Consider the following 20,590-nt stretch of genomic DNA (forward strand, 5'->3'; position numbering starts at 1 on the left):
ATAAAGTAGTAGAAGACTGGTCTATTTATGGCCACCATCGCGGCTTATGTTATGCACGCAACGTGTGTTCACGTTTGGCTGGACAGATTGTATAATGCCTTCTTTTCATCTCGACGCAAATACTCTCAGGTATTTGAGACTAAATCTGCAACAATGTTGTCGACTTCCTGAAGCGGATAATCCTTTTCGAACAGACGAGGTATATAACAGTGGAACGAATTTTGCCGGGACATAACACCCTTTTTGTTGTCAAGGTAATTGCGTTGCATTTTTCAAAAGGAGGATAACGCTAGGGTGAAAAAACTTTTAAGACAGCCAGCCTTGTTACTCGGATCGACAGCTACCACGCACCAAATTTTAAGAAAATAAATTATATGCAGATTCTAGAAAAAGGTAAATTCAAATTCACAGAATATCACGAAAATAAAAACGAGCGATATTTTGAAGGAATATACGTATGTGTGTGTGTGTGTGTGTGTGTGTGTGCGTGTGTGTGTATTATATGTATAATAGTTACTGGCAACGTATCAATCTATGAATGACACGCCAATTAACCACCGCCTACAACAACAGCAACAATAGGTGGGAGGTAAAAGGATGTAGAATGGATCAGAAGATGAGCAAAAGTTGATGGGAGTTCAGACGGAGCACAATAAATGTCACAAAAGTGTTGATTTATTCTTTTTTAACATCACGTAATATATTTCATAGCAATTAGTCATTTTCTCGGCATCTACGCCGTAACCTCACCTCGTAAACAATCGGGACCATGCCATCCTTCTATAATGACATCATCAAACATTATTGATCTACCACAGATGAATTCTCAACTGCTATGCACATAAACAAGACTGGTGTTGGCTTAAAAGTCAACCACAACAACAACAATTGATAACTACATTGTATAACATAAGAAAAAAGAATTCCAGCACCAATGTGCACATTTGATATGCAGCAATTGGCAAGATTCGTTTCACTATGTGGTTAGCCAACGTTGATTTCATCATTTTTTTCTTGACGATGGTTGTGTTTTTATTTGTTGTTTGCCTGGTTTTGCAATGAGAGTCTCCCCTAAGGATAGAGTTCGCAGCGACATTCGCTTTTTTCTTCTTTTAGATTTCACAAAACGTTTAATCGGATTTAAATACGATCCGAGAAACAAAGTGGTAAAGCAAACAACAAACATCAAAATTGCACAGAAACTGCATTGAACGGTTGGTTTGTTTCTCTATCTCCTGAGGGTTTGATAACTGCAAGTGGGTATCATCCGCATAACAGCCAATCATTACAGGGTTGCCCTTAAGCCATTGCGTGCCGCAACGAAATGGTGAACCAGCAACCAAATTGCGCGTTATAGTTCATTGGAACAAGACCTTCTGTATGTTTGGGAATGCATTGAATACCTGTATGCGATTCGCATTGTGAAATCTTTACACTCCGTATGCCGTGAATTCGTTGGTATTCGCATCCCCTATTCACAGATTTTGGTCGCATCGTACGGAGCGATACAAAACTATTGAAAAGACACCCTGCATGCCCTGTCAGCACTCTAAATTCACGCACATTTGGCAAATATAAAGCACCCCTTACCTCTTCACAAGCAAAAATTCGACAATGCTAGGTTTTTACTGTGTGTCAGACGGGGATGAAGTACTGTTTAATTCAACAGATTTGACGCACCTCCTCCGCCATGCATACCACTTGTTCGAGCACAAGAAAACAACTTTAAACTTTTGATGGCACCTTCTATACTTTGCCTCTACATTTAGGATTTGAACAAATGCGAAAATGCAATGTTAATCATGCCTTTTCATGGAAACACATCTGTGACGTGAGGGCTATTGCTGCTTCCTAATTCGAGGTCATCAGTTTTGTGTTTTTAACACGAAGCTATGGGGTTGTAGGGACGAAGTGTTGCTGCGACCTATTGAACAATGGATGTGTTTTACCACACCATTTAATGCTGCAAGTAAAAATTGCATTTTTTTCCGATCATTTGATGACCAGCATGGTTAATATGCTTCATTGATATTCTGTTGTCGCTGTGCATGGAATAAAGATAATTTGTGAATTACTGATTGTATCGAGGGGGTCATGGAAGACCAGCTATTTAGTAGTGGGCTATCCAGCCATCTTGTCAGGTAAATGAAAACAGACAAAATTATCGCAACATAACGCAAACTACAACCATTTGAAAGATGTCACAGCGCATCAAGTAACTAACCGTCGTTCTTCCAAACCTTAAATCTCTATCTATCCTGGTACAACGCAAAACGAGAAGCATACATTATTATTACCTGCTACCCTATAATTTTGCCTCTTCAATTTTTGAAGAGATCCTTGAATGGGGGTACACGGATAACCGATGCGAAGTCGTCGACGCGAAGCTTGTAAGCGCCACTGAGAGGGAGAGATGATATCTAGCCCCTTTTCTCGACCTTTTGAGTCGGGAAAAGGAAGATCCGAGATCTCACCTTCTTGGCTAGTCTTCTCTTACTGCAACCACGGGAGAAACAATAGCAGCTCCCGTTGTTGCAGTCATAAGCTTCCTTTAATACACAAGCCTTTCTCGTGGAGTGCTCACAGGGTATACAAGTCGGCCGAAACCCTTTTCTAAACAGGATTGAATGAGGTGCTTTACACCAAAGGTCTCCTATGAAACGATGGCATCTATTGGAAAGGACGGGCCCGGTGATTTGGGGGTTATGTAACTGGAGTCCTAAACTCAGTCCTAATCTTTTCGTTATTGACACAGAGTTGAGTTATAGATTAAGAATGAGAGAAAGATTTTCTCTAAGTGTTTAACGGCACCTGTACTCCTTTCCGACCAAGATACACATACACACACACACACACACACTATGTAAAGAATAAATAAAAAATGAGGACATGATTATACAAAATGAAATTCACAATGTGTTAACTGGGGATTGAGGATTACCTACTTAAGCCTCAATGCCTTTATTATAAATCTTCGTATCACTCTTGAAATACGCAAGGTGGCCTTCACTGTTTCCGATGCAGGGATTCACCGCTTGCACTGTGTTAGCAATGAAGTGTCAGCTATTTGGCAGGATAACTTGAATTCTCATTTCTTTAAATTGATACAGGAATATGATCCAGTCAACAGCAGTCATCAATATGAATAGTTGCAGCATTCATTACGGTTGACGCAGCAGTTTTATCTACTCAAACAGTATAGGCTATCTGAATCGTTAAAGTTTCGATTTCCACATAATCAACATCAAGCGAATGTCAGGCTGAATGTGTATACGTATTCCTTCAATTTCTTTCGCGAAGACAGTTCACGCATACGGTTTGCAAATTTAGTTATGGATACATCTCTGACACAACGCAGCTTTAAGTCACTATTGCTCTCTGTTCATTAATAATTTATAAAAAGAGGTCAGAATGACTATTGACGGGAATGCGGAAGATAATTAAGAAGATCAACTATCGTTATCTATGGTGTTAATTACATGTTTGTTGTCATATTTTTTTTTCAATAAATTTGCACTGAAATTCACGAAATAAGAGCCAGCATATTTTAGTAAAAGATCCAGGCCCTCTTTGCTTGATTTATTGCTTCCGGATCACTTTTTGGCATCGCTATCGTCCATAATGGTCAATTTAGAAATTATATTTAAAATTTTAGAATTTAGAATTATATAGAAGAATTTATGACACGCTTTGATCTGATGGCGCAGTTAATACTCAGATAGCGACAATAACACGGTTTGAAGTAAAAAAAAAAGACATAATATAAGGGAAAAGATGACAACTCGTAAGAAATCAAAATATTACTTTTGATATGGAGTGATGATAAATACATGAACAAATGCTGAAATGTGAGAGAAATAGCTGTTAAATGTTTGTATCTTCTGTTTAATGTAATACACAAGGTATAATGTTTAAAGGAGAAAAAAAGTAATTCTAGGAAAGTAGGGTGACTTACAAAATGGTAGCAAAAATGTACAAACAGTATTGGAAAAGGTTTTAAGACGCCATTAGTCTATGATAGCGGGACGAAAATTAATCGTTTTGTGATTTTGTCTGTTTCCATCTCGTTCTATGTACATTTCAGAGTCCAGATATTGAGGTGTTATTTTCTATTCAGCCCTACTTCTAGTTGCATTTATGATAATCATTAAACATACGAGAACATTTTATACATTTCTGGCCAAAAATCTTGACAACAAAATGCTGCATGTGCCTTAATAGCTTTATCAGGACAGACAAACTGTATATTTATACGCATGTATAATGGTATTACATACATACATTTTCACGAAAAGGTATGACTATTCAATATACATATCAGCATTATAGTACTGCAAGTACATATCTGTAAATGTTTTGGAACAATAATCAATCGCTGTGTGTACATATTCGAATGATAACAGCAGAGTAGAAATAGATTATTATACTGATGAGAGTATATAAGACTTAGTAATAATAAAAACGATATCTGAAAAGCAATAGGAGAATCCATGCATAACGACAATGTCAGAACATTACGATGATATATGGGAGACTTCAATTACCATTAGGCGTACTTGTCTAGGAATGAAAATTGTATTGTGGTAGTAAATGTAGAAAACGTGGCAATAGCAGTAATGATATAATAGTAGTAAAAGTAGTAGCAGTAGCAGTATAGTAAGGGTAGAAACAAAAGTGGCAGTAGTACGTCGTAGAAATAGTAGTATTATAGTAGTAGTAGTAGTAGTAGTAGTAGTAGTAGTAGTAATAGCAATGATAGTAGTAAAAGTGTAGTATAGTAATAGTAGTAGCAGTAGTCGAAGTAGTAGTAGTAGGAGAAGTAGTAGTAGTAGTAGTAGTAGCAGTAGTAGCAGTAGTAGCAGTAGTAGTAGTAGTAGTAGTACAATTAAGTAGTAGTAGCAGAAGTACACAAGTGGCTGTGGCGGTGGTCGATGTAGAGGTATAGCACTAGTGGTTGGTGAAGTGAAAGCAGTTGTAATAGAAGTGGTTGAGTCATCTGCAAAATATGTAGAAGGTGCGGAGGAGAAGGGGGAAAGTGGGCGTGGCACGGGGTGTAGATCACTTTCATTACCATCGCAGGTTCCTGGAAACGCGTGCTCTAAAGTTTCAGAGCCAAACTTGCATCGCAGAGCTCGTACCCAGAGAAAATGACCCTAGCTTCAGTGGTGTATGCGCTCATGCGTGGCGAAATTCCATACACGAACAATTGGTACAATTGTATATTATAGCTGATAACAAGAATGGAAGCTCTCCTTTGTTCCCCGTATTTGACATAATACACGTTGGTGCGGTATACAAGTGCGCCAATAGTGAGCGATGAATCAACACGGGCACCGCCAACGCCCCAGCTACCTTGTCCGATTGGTATAGCCTAACTGATCTGCTGAGCATTAAAGCGGTATACAAGGGGTGACAGGCGATAAAATGGGGGATACATCTGTGCAGGAGGTATATGTATTGCTGGTTATACCCTAAATGATTGTTGACGATACACTGCAGTATCTGTTACACAGAGGGTGGGGTTTGGATTTGTTTTTTAATCAATACACATGATATGCATTCTACCTGATCAGTACGTTTATTCCAGGAATACTGTGAAAACACGACTTCCACGTTTATACTAAGTATATCAACAGGCAATGCATACCGTGTGTAAAGCACTTTATCTGTTCTTTGCTTACGTAAGTCAGCCGTAATCTATAAGGAGAAGCTAATTTAAACGTCTATCTATCTACATATTTATTTTATAGATTTGAGATGCATGTCAAAACCACGATTAATGCCCTTAGGCTTGACTATAAAGTAAGGCGAAAATCAACATACATACCGTGAGAACATCTTTCTCTTCCTAATTCTCCTTGGTGATCTTGTTGAAAAGGATGTTGATTAAAGCAGAATTTTGAATAAGATCTAATCGAACGCCCATACATGTATCAGTTCTAGTCGAGTCAAATTAATTAAAATCAGGGCATAGAATTTACCTTCCGTTTGGAAACGTTTATGTTGCTTTAAAAAAATACTATGCCTAAAGTATCATACAGTTATCACAAATTATGGATATCAATTGACAAAAAAGACAGTAGAGTAACACTGCTGTATTTGGCATCACCATAGAGATAACTGTATCACAATATAAAGAGAGAGAGAGAGAGAGAGAGAGAGAGAGAGAGAGAGAATCAATACGAGGCGACATAATTGGAGTATACATGTAATTATAAAACGTTCGAATTCCCACATAAAACGTTTTTGTAACATTGAATTTAACCCAACCGTGGATATTCTGTTTGATTTTGTTGACACAACTTATTCTTGCATGGTGACTTTGAAATGCAAGGCAATGATGACTGTTTTGTTACTATATCATCGCAACTTTGCACAACGATACGTCAATACGAGGCGACATAATTGGAGTATAATTCTATAGTGTAAAACGTTCGAATTCCCACATAAAACGTTTTTGTAACATCGAATTTAACTCAACAGTGGATATTCTGTTTGATTTTGTTGACACAACTTATTCTTGCATGGTGACTTTGAAATGCAAGGCAATGATGACTGTTTTGTTACTATATCATCACAGCTTTGCACAACGATCCGTATCATGTCTGGCGGGAAGATTTTGTTTTGTTTTGTTTTGTTTTTATGCAAATGTACCATGATCTGTCCAGTGTCTTCGTCGTTTGAACTTGGCATTGTAGCCTGCTGTGCCTGTACAAATAACTTGCGTTCAAGTTTGTACGTTTTGATGTGGAATGGACAGCAATGACAATGACAGCAAATTTCATTTTTTAACAGCCCCACCTGTGGACATGAGTAAATAATAAATAAGGTAATACTCTATGTACAGTTATGATACAAACATAATACACAACATGCAGTAGGTCTATATACGCATCTGCATGCATAAAACGAGAGAGAAACAGTACTGGTAATTATGTACGCGTATTACACCAACAGAAACAACAGAATCTATAGGCATGATAATCTTGTAGAAGCGATATATTTTTTCAAAGGTTCATATTTCAGCGCAATAAGTCAAAAAGTTTTAACATTTTTTTAAACCTTTGGTAGAGAAAAGTAATAATGGACTGATGAAAAACTTTCGTTAGTGGCTAAAAGCATTTAAAGAGAAAATTAAACTCTTCACCTAGATCATCCGTATTACACAAAGTACAGCATTGAGGCTCTTGGTCAGGGAGATACATGTTACAACCCTTGGTTATAGGTAATCTATCTAAATCTGCATGAAGTTCGCCGTCTAGTATAATTCCAGTTTAATCAAATACTCCTCAAACACATTGTCTTCCTTAGATATTCGATAAAGAGTGCAGAGTCGATTTCTATGAATCTCTTCATTCCAATTTTAGTGGGTAATATAAGTGGGTAATATTTACACTTTCCACGTTTGTCCAAGTATACTCTTGATCTTCACCACCCACCTTGACTTGAAAATATTAGCTTTATCATGAATTCCAAGCATATTTGGATTGTCGTCACATCTTTTTGAGATATTTCTAATATACATCCTGTATGTATTTTCATGCGGTTGTTGCCAGAGTTGAAGAGCAGATGTTGGTATATGTTATCAAGAATAGGGAACGGGATGTGAAGATTTTCCATTTTGTGTCCCTTCGTAAAGGAAAGACCAAATTCAATGCCTTTTCGTCCTCTCCATTAGATTCGGATTGGGAAAATCAGAGCAGTAGATGCCAACAAACCAAACCACACTCACATGTATCATGTGTATAGGTAACCTGAGCATTTGATGTTTACACCTTGTATATAATATGTCTATTATGCACACGACGTGGAATTGTCTATACTCCAATGCCAGGCTCACAGCCTGAAAAGTGGTGTAAGATTGGTGTGTATGACACAACTCTCTTTAAAGTGTATTTTGACTTCCCTGTCACATGCCTAGGTGCTTGGGCGTTGGGCCAACTCTATGTCAACAAATTAAATCGAAGTATCTCATGCGCAGAAGCCAGAGGAACCATTAGTAATCAACTACTAATGTTACAATTTTTGGACCGAAGATATTTATGCATGCAGGCTTAGCAAGATGGCCCATAGTTTGTTTGTTTGTTGTTGTTGTTGTTTTTTTTTTAATTCATTAATAGTCAAAAATATCGTAGTTAAACGTGGAACTTAACCCAGTGAAGCAGTGTGATAACCATGACCGCAGATTCATCTGTAATATCAAGGAGCTGTCACAAATCCTGTCCACACAACAACTAATCAAGCACAATGCGTTGTCTCAGTTTCCATGGAAACGAAGGGCTAAGAAGCCTCTGTAAAGTGTACGTGTCCGTGTGTGTCAAGTTTATAGGCGTGTGCGAACTAATTACGTAACACTATACAAATATCTAGAATCGTGTACAGCCCTGCTGGATGATATGGGGGAAAACGTTAGAAGAAAAAGGGGAAGATCTAAACCTACGCATCGAAGAGAAGAAATGTGATTATGATGTAAAAAAGAAGATGAAGACGAAGATAGAAAAAAAGTGAAAATGCGATAGATATACAGATTGGGTATCGCGACACAGACGAACATGATTCCACCTGCGAGCACAAATTGTATCTGTGGCCAACACAGCCATATGTGTAGCTCGCTGAGTCATGAAAGAACCAGAATAGAGCGATACCACTGTTGTGATCGGTTTCCTGACTTTCTGAGGACATTCTCATAACGAGGTTTTGCAATTTTTATTATACATTGTAAAGGCTGTAGTTTCTGCAGCAACAACCAATAATTAGATGCTCACAGCTAATTAATTGTTCTCTCAGTAACCGCAATTACTGAGAGTATTGAAGTATACAATGACTGTGAACCCCTTCACCGAACGGGTTGATTCATACATGTATGTCTCTAGTTAGACTGTGTGCCCAGTACTAATCAATTTGTTCTTCGTCTATTCTTATTCACTACATTGTATGTTTGGTTAAAAAAAATACCACGTTGGGAAAGAAACGAGCTTCGTGACCCCAACCCCCTGGAATGATTTCATTACCCCATTTGCATCCATCGTCGCTGAGAGGTGTTTATCTTGGTAGAATGATTTCGGCATTCCATTACGGCTGTATGTTAACAAACAGAGGAATGAAAGAAATGGCAGGAAAGCGAAGAAAAGAAGAGGACAAGGAACCACCAGGCTGGTATCTGGGACCAAAACAATCGGATTAACTCTGGCTTGGTGCCAGACAAGGACGAAAAGACCTAGATGAAACCGGGCGTGTCTCATTCATGCAAAATAATGATGTCGTCACGATGTTGAGTATTATGTAAATGATAATAATGATGATGATGATGATGATGATAACAATAATGATAATAATAATAATAATAATGATAATAATAATAATAATAACACTAAAAATAATAATTATTATAACAATAATAATAATAATTTCATCTAATTGATAATGACGATATTCCAGAGCAAAACAACTTTTATGAAATGGAAGCTGTTAACATCATAGAAATGTGTTTTGCTTATCCCTACATTATGATGCTCTTGTATTATTGTTTCCTGAATCATTTTGAGTACAGTCTTGCTTTCATCTCGTTCTCGTTGTTGTTTCTGTTATATCACAGATCTAATTAATTGGACAGGATTTGCTGAACCAGTTTTATCACTCTCTTAATTTGCATTGTTTTACAGTCGCCCTCCGTCTTCTATGCAAGCAAAAGAGGGGTGTGGCTTGGAAGGATAGCGATACAATACATGTGTAAGGGAGAAAAAGCACACACACACACACACACACACACACACAGAGGAATCTATATTTAAGGCTACCTGGAGAAAAATATGAACATATGTATAAACCGAAAGCACAGTATTTCTATTAATGATTTGTTCATGATATTAACCAGTTCCATGCAGGAACCTGGTGGCCTGTATTATGTCAATGGGGATTTCAGAATTCAGTATGGAACGGGTTAAATGATAGATTTGAAGAGAAAGAGAAGATGATATCATATCATATAGATCATGCAAGAGTTGTATAGGTGGATACAGGTATATATCATACAGTTTATATATACGTGTATTATACAACATACACGTAAAGATGGTATACAATACACAACATACCGACATACACTGTGCACATTACAGATGGGTGGATATTTAATAGATAAAAACAGACAGGTGTGGAGCTACAGTACTTGTATATAGATACATGCTAGCATATTATACTCGGACTAAGTATGCAGAAAAATGTATGAGTGTGCGTGTCAACATCAACCACACGCCGACATGATTTTACAGCAGCGAATTTTCTATGCTAGCGAGAGAATGTTTTGTAAGGGTTTCAATGGCATGGTGGCATTCAAACACACTTCTCACATTGTGAACAGCGAGCTTCAGAATACCGGGCCACGCAGCTCTCCCGAAGCCATATCATCCCCACGTCCTAGGCGTGATCACTGTGTCATAAAATACGCTGCACATGGAGTTGTTGTTTGTGAATATGAGTGTGAATTGCTCGCATTGATAGTATCTGATTACACGTCATAATAAATATCAATTACAGCGTAGTATTTCTTTTTGGAAACGGCAATCCAATACATGTACGCACCCCCCCCCCTCTCTCTCTCTTCTATTCCATCTCTACAACAACAGCAATGCACAGAATGATATTCTTTTTTTTTGTATTCTAACTGTACCTACACTTCCTTACTTACTTTACTTTATTTTTTTTAACTTTTTTTTTTACTTTACTTTACTTTAATCCATCGATGCTAGTAGGTCTGAGCCTGTTCGTCGATCGATTGGTGGTCATTTCAATCAATCGTTCAATTATGAGTGGTTCCATGGCATTTCATACCTGTTTACTTTTTTTTTTCTCTCTGTCACCAATCAACCCTTTGAGCATGGGTTGCCATGGTAAATGCAATCAGGCCTGATTCTACAGCCCCGATACGAAGATGCCTTTAATAGCCTGTACCGACGGGATGGCGTCGGCGAGGCGGATTGACAACACATCGGACCATAATCATGAGTAGACGTTGGCCTCTACGTTAAAGTCGATCGAGAGCTAATCAAGTCCAAATGGCTTACCTGTTGATGCCAATGTTGACGAGATTTCGGCTGTGTTCAGAATCCGAAGCTCACACACGAAATTGTTGTCGGCTGGTGTAACGAGCTTAGCCGTTTTTAAGTAAAAAAGAAGGCGTATTCCAACGACACACGCGCAACACATGCACAGAGAAGACAGTGTGATACACAGCTGCCAGACACACAGGTGTGTTCGTAGTACAGTGTATAAAATACCACTGCGCGATGCGTCACACGTTGGCACCAACCCCCAGAGAACACACCCTCTTATACGGAAGAGTATCGAACGCGACGATGCCATCGTAATACGCGGGGGAGTCCAGAAGACAACGGAGGTCTCTGCTTTAGCTAGATGGTCTCGCTCCAATGAACCCCTTTTGTACAACGCCCCGGTCAGATATAATGCCTGTTATACCCTGCACAATCGTGACTACAGATCCGACCTGATTTACAGTGGTATTCATATACAGTGGCCAGCGAGATACACACATTAAACACTTTATGGCAACACAAATACCATTGCATTTCATTCCAGTTGAACTCTGTCCAAAGTAGAGCAAATTCTTTTAGTTGTCTACAGTAGTGGCTATTTTTTCTTTATTCGGGTTCATTTTGCGGTAGAGTCAAAGGAAAATAGTCGTCAGCTATCATCTAATGATAGTACAATGTACTAAGCATTGATAAAAGTATGATACGATTGATGCAATATGGTAAAGTGTAGGATTATAGTCTCAATATGAAATTATGTCATACAATGTAATACAACTTAGCAAGGTTCTATATAGGTTATCCAGTGAGCTATTTAGAATATTCTGAATTCATCTGTCATGACGTTATGACATACAAGAGAAAAAAATCCTTTCTTGCTACTTTTGAAAGTTAAGCGATGTCTTGAGCACACCATGTTAAACAGAAACATAACTAAGAAACAAACGTAACCTGAACTTTTTTGAATATCTCTAACCCAATTGGAATGTTTATTATTCTATATCAAAGTTATATTCTTCGAAACATATGATACATCATATTGATCAACATCATTTCAAACAAAGCTGCTGCCACTTTAAAAATCATTTACATTGTTGATGTACTGTATTCTTCTCAAGGTATAGGATGTGGGGTGTGGCTGTGGTGGTGGTGTGGTGTGGTGGTGGTGGTAGTGGTGGTGGTGGTGGTGGTAGTGGTGGCTGTGTGGGGGTCACAATGTCCTTCAGTGCATGAGGTATGAACTATTTCAATTTAGAATAGTTTCTTATTTTTATTTCGCTATAACATGTGAAAACACTGCAATACCTTGATGGGAACAACCACGCAAAGCACAAGCAATGCGTTTCCATTGATAAACAAGCAAACAAAATCAAGGGGAAAATCCTATTTATATTGCGACAGGGTAAAGATGTCGACATTCTCCAAACAGTCAAAAGATATGAAAGCGAATTATGCAAAGAAGTCAATGACGAAAGCAAACCTGTATTTCATATCATGCTCTAACCGTATGATATTTTCGTATTATTCAACTTTTGCAAGTTTGACGCCGTAGCAAAATTCTAGTCCTTCACTGTTTTGGGCACTGTTTTCTTCAGCTAGACCAAGGTAAGTTTAGTTTAGTTTAGTTTAGTTTAGTTTAGTTTAGTTTAGTTTAGTTTAGTTTAGTTTAGTTTAGTTTAGTTTAGTTTAGTTTAGTTTAGTTTAGTTTAGTTTAGTTTAATTTAGTTTAGTTAGGTATCGTGTTTCGTCTCGTAACAACATGCTGTGCAAAACAATGCTATACCGTCATGAAAACACGCGACTATGCACGAATAGTTTTGTAACGTATATAAAGTAGCATCATGCAATAATTAACATCAAAACACTACTTCCAGTTTGCTTTGCGGACGTTACAAAGAATTGTTGTCTTCGGGAGAGGATATGGTTGAGATGGCTATTCAGGGGGATGACAACTTCATGACGTCATACAGGATGGAACTCACACGAGAATGATTTGAATCTTGCTCCGGAGTTTTGTGACTCATCACAATAGTATAAGGGCTCCTACCACACTGTCCCTGAGAAAACCCACAGTTTGGCGTTGCTTGTTTGTGATAAAGGCGGATACTCCCTATATACGAGTATTCACTTCCGGCCAATTATTAATCCTCTGTGTTCCACATTATAATTACCTGTCATAGGTATGTGCGTGAAATTTGTTCACATATGACACTGTGGCACACAAATGATTAAGTGAGGAGGGAGCTACGCCATGATAAAGATGACAGCATCCCTACCTATCTGCTAAGAAGGATCCATTAGGTGCCAGGTAAAAATGGCAGAGGTAAAATTGGCATAGGTAAAAATGGCAGGGGTAAAAATGGCAGAGGAAAAAATGGCAGAGGTAAAAATGGCAGAGGAAAAAATGGCAGAGGTAAAAATGGCAGAGGTAAAGATGGCAGAGGTAAAAATGGCAGAGGTAAAAATGGCAGAGGTAAAAATGGCAGAGGTAAAAATGGCAGAGGTAAAAATGGCAGAGGTAAAAGTGGCAGAGGTAAAAGTGGCAGAGGTAAAAATGGCAGAGGTAAAATGGCAGAGGTAATTATGTCAGAGGTAATAATGTCAGAGGTAAAAAAGTCAAAGGTAATAATGTCAGAGGTAAAAATGCCAGAAGTAATGAGAGCGATTTCGTCAGAGGTAAACGTATGAAGAGGTTTTGAATAATAACCTAGCCAGAGCAAACTATATCTATCGAATTATCAAATCCAAACTGCAGATTTGAAGAATATTTATGGAATTATGTTTGTTTGTTTTTTTAAATAGATCACTCTCATTATTCTGAGTTTGATTCAAGTGCAGTGGCGTAAACTGTCTTTTCAGAGGAATATTAAACCAGCTAAGAGCCTAGTAGGCCTATGGAAAATTATTATTATTATTATTATTATCAATACATTATTACTATTATTTATCATTATAAGGGAGGTTCCAACAATGCTGGAAGCCCCTTAAACAGTATAATCCCATGTTGTTTCGCCCAATGAAGTTATCACACACGTACACACACACACACACACACACACACGCCACGCAGGAACCTACTTTTGGTATAAACATATACTTCTATACGCAGATATACATACTCTCACATACACACTCTTACACAAACGAATTCCGCTCACGTCCAGGCTAGTATATTGTCATTATTTTCCATTTTTGAACTGCTTAGTGTAAAGAAGTGAAGGAGACATAGTCGAAGCAAACCGCTAATTTTTCACCTGTTCTATGTTATTTTCTCACGTTCAGGTTTCGTAGGAGCCTTTTTATCTCACAAGGCCTGATCACGACATAATGTAGAAGCAAACATACAGAACGCAAAAAACAAACTGCAGCAGATGTAACGGCAGACATAAGTAAGCTCTTGCAAAATATTTTATTACATTGTTCAAGTATCACATGGCGCAAAAACAAATATCTCGAAGTTTAATGAACACTTTGTGGTCACTTTACAAACTTATGCCTATTAAAACTGGAGACGAACATTAGCAATAGACTGTTCTAGTGAGAGTAAAAACCGATAGTTTGCCATGGGATTTATTTCAATTATTGTTGAACGAATCCGCAGGCGAAAACAAAATGTAAATGTTTGATGCCTTTCAAACTTAGCTGTTGCTCCAAAGTCAGATTCCATTATGATTAACGTAGTAAATCTATCAACATGGTGTGTTGGTGAAGATTGGTAGATTCAGCCTCCGAAAATGACGTTGTTCCTCGTTATACAACAACAGTAAGAAAACTTCACTAAAAAGTAAAACGAATCTTTCAGCTGAAATTACAAAAGGGGAGTAACAAAAATATACAGTCTCAAAATTCGTTAACATTTTTTAGCAAAAATATGGATATACCCAGGCGTCAAACGAAGATTTTACCATTCTGATCGTTAAAAACATTTCATTAGATTCACAAACATTTTTTTTTCTCGGGAGGGGGGAGGTAGTTAAGTAGTATGTAGCACAGAAGTGTAAGAACATTTGGGGCTCGTGATTGACTTCCAGATTTTGATTTATAATGTATGCATTCAAAAACTGTTTACAGTGACTATACAGATTGCACCATGTCAGTTTAAAGGTGAGAACTAATGCTACTCGTTTTCATGGGAAGTCGCTAAATTTGTTTGTACTATACATTATATAGGGCCATTTGCACTTGCTTGGAAAGACCACAATGCTACGAAAACAATATTACGGTGAGCTTACACTATACAGGGTGGCCCCAAAAATTTGAACAGCAGGTTTTTAGGACTTTGCTGGGATAAAATGCGATAGTATTTTAGCTTGTTGGGTGGAGCATCCATTCTTCATTGAAATAACATCAGAATCAATTTGGTGAGAAGTCTTTATTTTATCAGCAGTTCCGTTTGAATAGTCATTTCCGGGGTTTGCTCGTGTAGCAAATTCAGAGCTCTGTCCTGCATTGATATATGAGATCGATTACAACAATTCTGCTGCATGAGAAGTACTCATGGAAACTGAATAAAAGCTATTTTTTTCATTATTGATTAAAATAAGGCTCCTTAAATATATACAAAAGACAAATTTCTCACAAAAAGGATATCCTTTGATACACGTAGGTCACAGAAAATAACATAAAATAACAATGTAAGAAAACCTGTTTGCAGGCAGTTTGCTGTCACTATGTTCGTCTAAAGTCTTCATTGGATGGGGTAATTACCTCTCCCTCGTTCGAGAGGGTGTGAAAGTTTGAATTAACAGGGGTATTACGATCTGGTGCTGTGCATGAGTTTTTTTTTTTATTTTGAAGACTTTGGAGTCATGCTAAATTTAATGTAGTAATAACACAGTGAAAAGGAAGCCAACAGTTAAACAATTCAACCCCCGGGTGCATGGCAAATATAAGTATACGCCTACTTTCTTTTCTGCGTGAACCAACCCCATATTTATCATGCAAACACGCACACTGTCTATGAATGTGAATAAGTTCTTCTTTTTGTGCTGCCTTGATAAAGATCGATTGTGATCATTATGCACATGTATTATACTTTTTTTTTCGTTTTAATGTTTATAATAACGTACATCATTTACGTCACGGTTTATGCACTCTCATCTCATAACCCGATGAAAATGTTTCGAATAAACCAGAAAGAGGCCAGGTGAGGCGATATGCATTCTACCTGTAAGTTAGGAAAACGAGGGAAATATTTTGTACATGTACGTAGGCCCTACTGGTCGTGAAGGAATACAGTTTTCATTCTGGACAATTTTGTACATGCTCCATTCGCAATAGTTTAGAGACGTTGGCGGCTGGGTGGGAGGTTTGGTCCTTTCCATTAAAACGCAGAGGTTATCCGTGAGAAAAAAAAATGCAGGAAAGTGTATAGGGGAGACCGGGAAGAAATTGGACATTTTTGCATGATCATGAAAGATTCCTTGTAACTTTTAAAATATTTTGTCAAACTAGGTCATAATCATAATTATGTAGTATAGGTTCTGAAATTTATAGTAGAGTATTTAGTGATACCCCTATATATATAATAACATTTTCGTGTAATTAATGATTTGTTTAACCCCTAATTGGGGGGGGGGGGGGGAATGGGACATCCAGCGGGGAGAAATGAGACAACCTGGAGAGAAATTGGATAACCATCATGACCAAAGTAGGATTTACATGTGCCGCTGGGAGAAATGTAACACTGCCTTATTAAATTTCTCCCAGTGGTAACAGAAACAGTAAAAGGTCCCTGCGAATTTTTCATACCTGCATGTCTGTTATCAAGCAATTTTATTTTCAGAAGTTTGCACACTTATTAAAATACCTATAGGACCTACCAGATCTATAGTAAGTTTGATATTTTACTGACAAGATACCTGTAGAGCTGTATAGTGGATATGTCCATTTTCAGGTGTACCGAGGCTCATCTTTTCACTGATATGATTGGATTGTTGACTGGCCGAGCATTTTTCAAGTTACATGAGTGTCCCATATTTCTCCCCGGTCTCCCCCGTGCTTTATTTCAGGAGAAGGCATGAAAAGCGCGTATTGCGAGAAAGGTGTCAGAAACATGAAGAAAAAAACTCTGCCACTTTTACCTCGTCCTCTTGCATTTCTATGACTAAATTTTTATCAATTACATTTTTATCTCAGGCATTTTGACCACTAACATTACGATTACGACCACTGACAACTTTACCTCTGACATTTTTACCACTGACATGATAATTATTTACCTCTGACATTTTTACCTCTGACATTATTACCTATGCCATTTTTACCTCTGTCATTTTTACCTCTGCCATTTTTACCTCTGCCATATTTACCCCTGTCATTTTTACCTCTGCCATTTTTACCTCTGCCATTTTTACACCGATCCATTATGCCAACTGAGATACTGCGTGATTGTGGTGACCTCTTCAATTCCGCTACCCTGCATGGTATAGTTTGTTTGCTATCTATCATGGTTTAAAAAATACAAACCCGTGCAAACAATATCATTAGACTTGAAGCCATCCATCTGATGTTTTTGATCTATTCGACCTTACTGGAAATAGTTATTAGGCCATAACAGAATTGAAAAATGAATAACTCATAGATAGGCTTTTGTTTGTCAGAACAAAAAGATGACTCTTGGCAACATCTTTGAGATTCCAATCGGAGCACCACTATCATTAAGTATTTTTGTAAACACACATGATCAAATCAAGTACAATAGAGTATTGAACATACAATTATTATAATTCCAATGTATTGCATATGGATACTTTTTTTTTACTTAACCTTTATCTTTAATCCTTACATGCATGTAACATATCTACAGGGGAAAAACTGACTATAAAAATTGTGGGTTTGGGGGTTCATTTCACGACACCATACATTGTTACTGGCAGTCAAGACTTTGACGCCATTAGAAGCAAAATGTACCAAGCGCGAACCATTTATTCATAATTCTTTGTGTGTTGTGTGGGGATGATAAAGCGAACAGTGATAATTATTTCGCTTAAAGAGGAAATAAGTGAATAATTGTACTATTCTGAAAGTGTTAGGCCTATTTGTGAAGTAACTGTCTAAATTCCTCTCTGCTGAAAAAGAGGGGAAAAAGGCTCTTCAAATCTAAAGATGCGTGTACGCGATGCAACGCGCACTTTGCGCGCGCATATGCCCTGTTGAAGTTTTATGCGTGTACCGCATGTTGCCACCTTTGCTTATGAATGCAAAATTAATTCACGTTTATTATACACCTCCGTTTACTATATTGGACGATATGGCTACTCTGGACGTAGCAGTCATTACTAAATATGGATACATCACGTTTATGATAACTATATTCATCACTCTCGTGGTTAATTCTCCATCGGAAATGAATAATGCCAACAGCTCGATGAACGTCAGAACACAACGAAAGAAAAGTTTACCAAGAAAGGTCAAAGGGAAGGTGAAGGGTCAAACGATTTTTGATGTGCGAGAAACGGTTACACATCAGAAGCAGGGTAAGTATCTAAGATTCAATAATAATATATTTTGCTACCTATTGTTGTCTTACTTACTATTAGACTGTGTTTGTCATCTCGATTCTACGAACCATCTTATACCAAGTGTTACTGGTGACGGAGGATGGTTATGAAGCAGGAGTTCCGTACAGTCTAGATATACCGGTACAGTTAATAACGCCTTCAGAGTGAAAGTGATGGAATTTGCTTTCAATAATACTTTGAGTTAATATTGAGAGCAAAACGTATTTTGAAATTAAAGTGAGCATAAACATACATTAGGGGGTAAATCATTAGCATAACGATTTGTCTGACTTTAAGGTGCGTGAAGGTAATGAAGATGTATGCTTGCGGTGTGTAGATGTGTCTAGATCTACTCCAAGTAACTCATACAGGTAGAATCAAGATTAGTGATAATGACAATTAATTGTTGGCCCTAACTCAGAGCCATAACCATAATATGCTTTGCAATTATAATATTTTACTTTAAAGGTGTGGAGCTTTGCTTATGGAGTTTCTCCCTTTTTTTGTTTGTCGGATTCCGGTATGGTAGGTATGGTAACAACTCGCCTTTGCAATTTACTGCTTGTTCTTATGGCAATGCATGTCAGTTACCACTGTATCAGCTTCTTGCTGCAAACGAGTGTTTTATCAACTGTAGTTTGTTCACAATCATGTTTCATTTGAGCTGTAAAGTGTAGCTTCCGGAAGCGGCTTTAAACTAAAAAAAAAGCATCCTTTCTTCCACAAAGAATGGAAAACAAAAATTATGAAACTCAACATGTCCTCTTTCTTTTTGTACCACTCCAAGAGGCAGATCGTTCAAAGTTCAGCTAATGCTTGTCTGAAGCCTCCACAAATTCTGTCTTTGACGGATGGAAGTTTTGTGAAAATGTTTGAATTTGTTGCGAAAATCAAAGAGCTGCTACATCTGGCCCTACGATATTCCGTTTACTTAATACTATTCTTCTCGTATTCACCGCCTAGGGGAAGGGCCCAATAAGTATACAGGGGTGGTGCTAAGATGTGTCGAACATCACATTGGGCTTGTTGACTGTGTGGGTTGTTCTGAATGTCTTGACGACTGTTCACCTACATCTTGTGCTGAATCTGCAAATTTACACAGATCGTCAGAATGTGACTATGTAATTATTGACACATCCAATATTTTTGCCGACAGTTACCAAGCTGGTAAGATTGCCGTTATTTCGCAGGGGCCGCGGAATGTTTCTCACGGTGGTGGTGGTAGGGTGGGGGGGGGGGGGGGGGGGAGAGCCTGCGGCACCGGGGGTGGTATTCTGTAAGGATCCTAGGACAGCTCTCGCTCCTAAATACGCGATTGGTATTCTGTAACACCGCGCGTAGGAGGAGAAATAGGATAGTGACGTCAGGGATCCTTATTTCTCTCCCAGTTTAGGATAGGGGCGTAACTTGATATGTTAATTAGATGTAATTAGATGTTAATGAGATCTTAAGATAAGTGGTATTCTGTAAGCACAAGTAGGATCAAGTTTAGGAGCAAAAATAAGGATAGCCTCTAGGCAATCTTTCTCTGGCGATTATGCCGGGCTATTGCGTATATAGGCCTACTGACGACCCACTGTCTCTTATTTTGTATGTTCATGAACAAGAAAATAGATACATGAATCGTGTAACAGAGTTATCAGTCCCTTTCATACTGAGGATTCTAAAACTGCAGTCTATTAAGTTCGAAACAGTTGTATTCTTTATCTAGCTGGTATGTGTTTATTTGTTTGTTGTTCGCCATTTTCAATTCAATTCACACTTCATTTTATTCGGCACAAAATAAATAAAAAGTACATTATGTACACAATAACAACAAAAGCTATTATTATAATTATAATTAATATTATAATAATGATAATAATTATTACCATTATTAATATTATCATTGTTATTATTATTATCATTATCATTATTATTGTTATTATTATTATTATTATTATTATTATTATTATTATTATTATCATTATTGTCATTATTGTTGTTATCATTATTATTATGCTCAACGTCTGCCCGAACGTCATGCGGACGCGGTGCAAG

The sequence above is a fragment of the Diadema antillarum genome, unplaced genomic scaffold, assembly GCF_040938485.1.
Source record: "Diadema antillarum isolate AM-2024a unplaced genomic scaffold, OU_Dant_1.0 seq00000705_RagTag, whole genome shotgun sequence".
In the NCBI taxonomy this organism is placed as follows: domain Eukaryota; kingdom Metazoa; phylum Echinodermata; class Echinoidea; order Diadematoida; family Diadematidae; genus Diadema; species Diadema antillarum.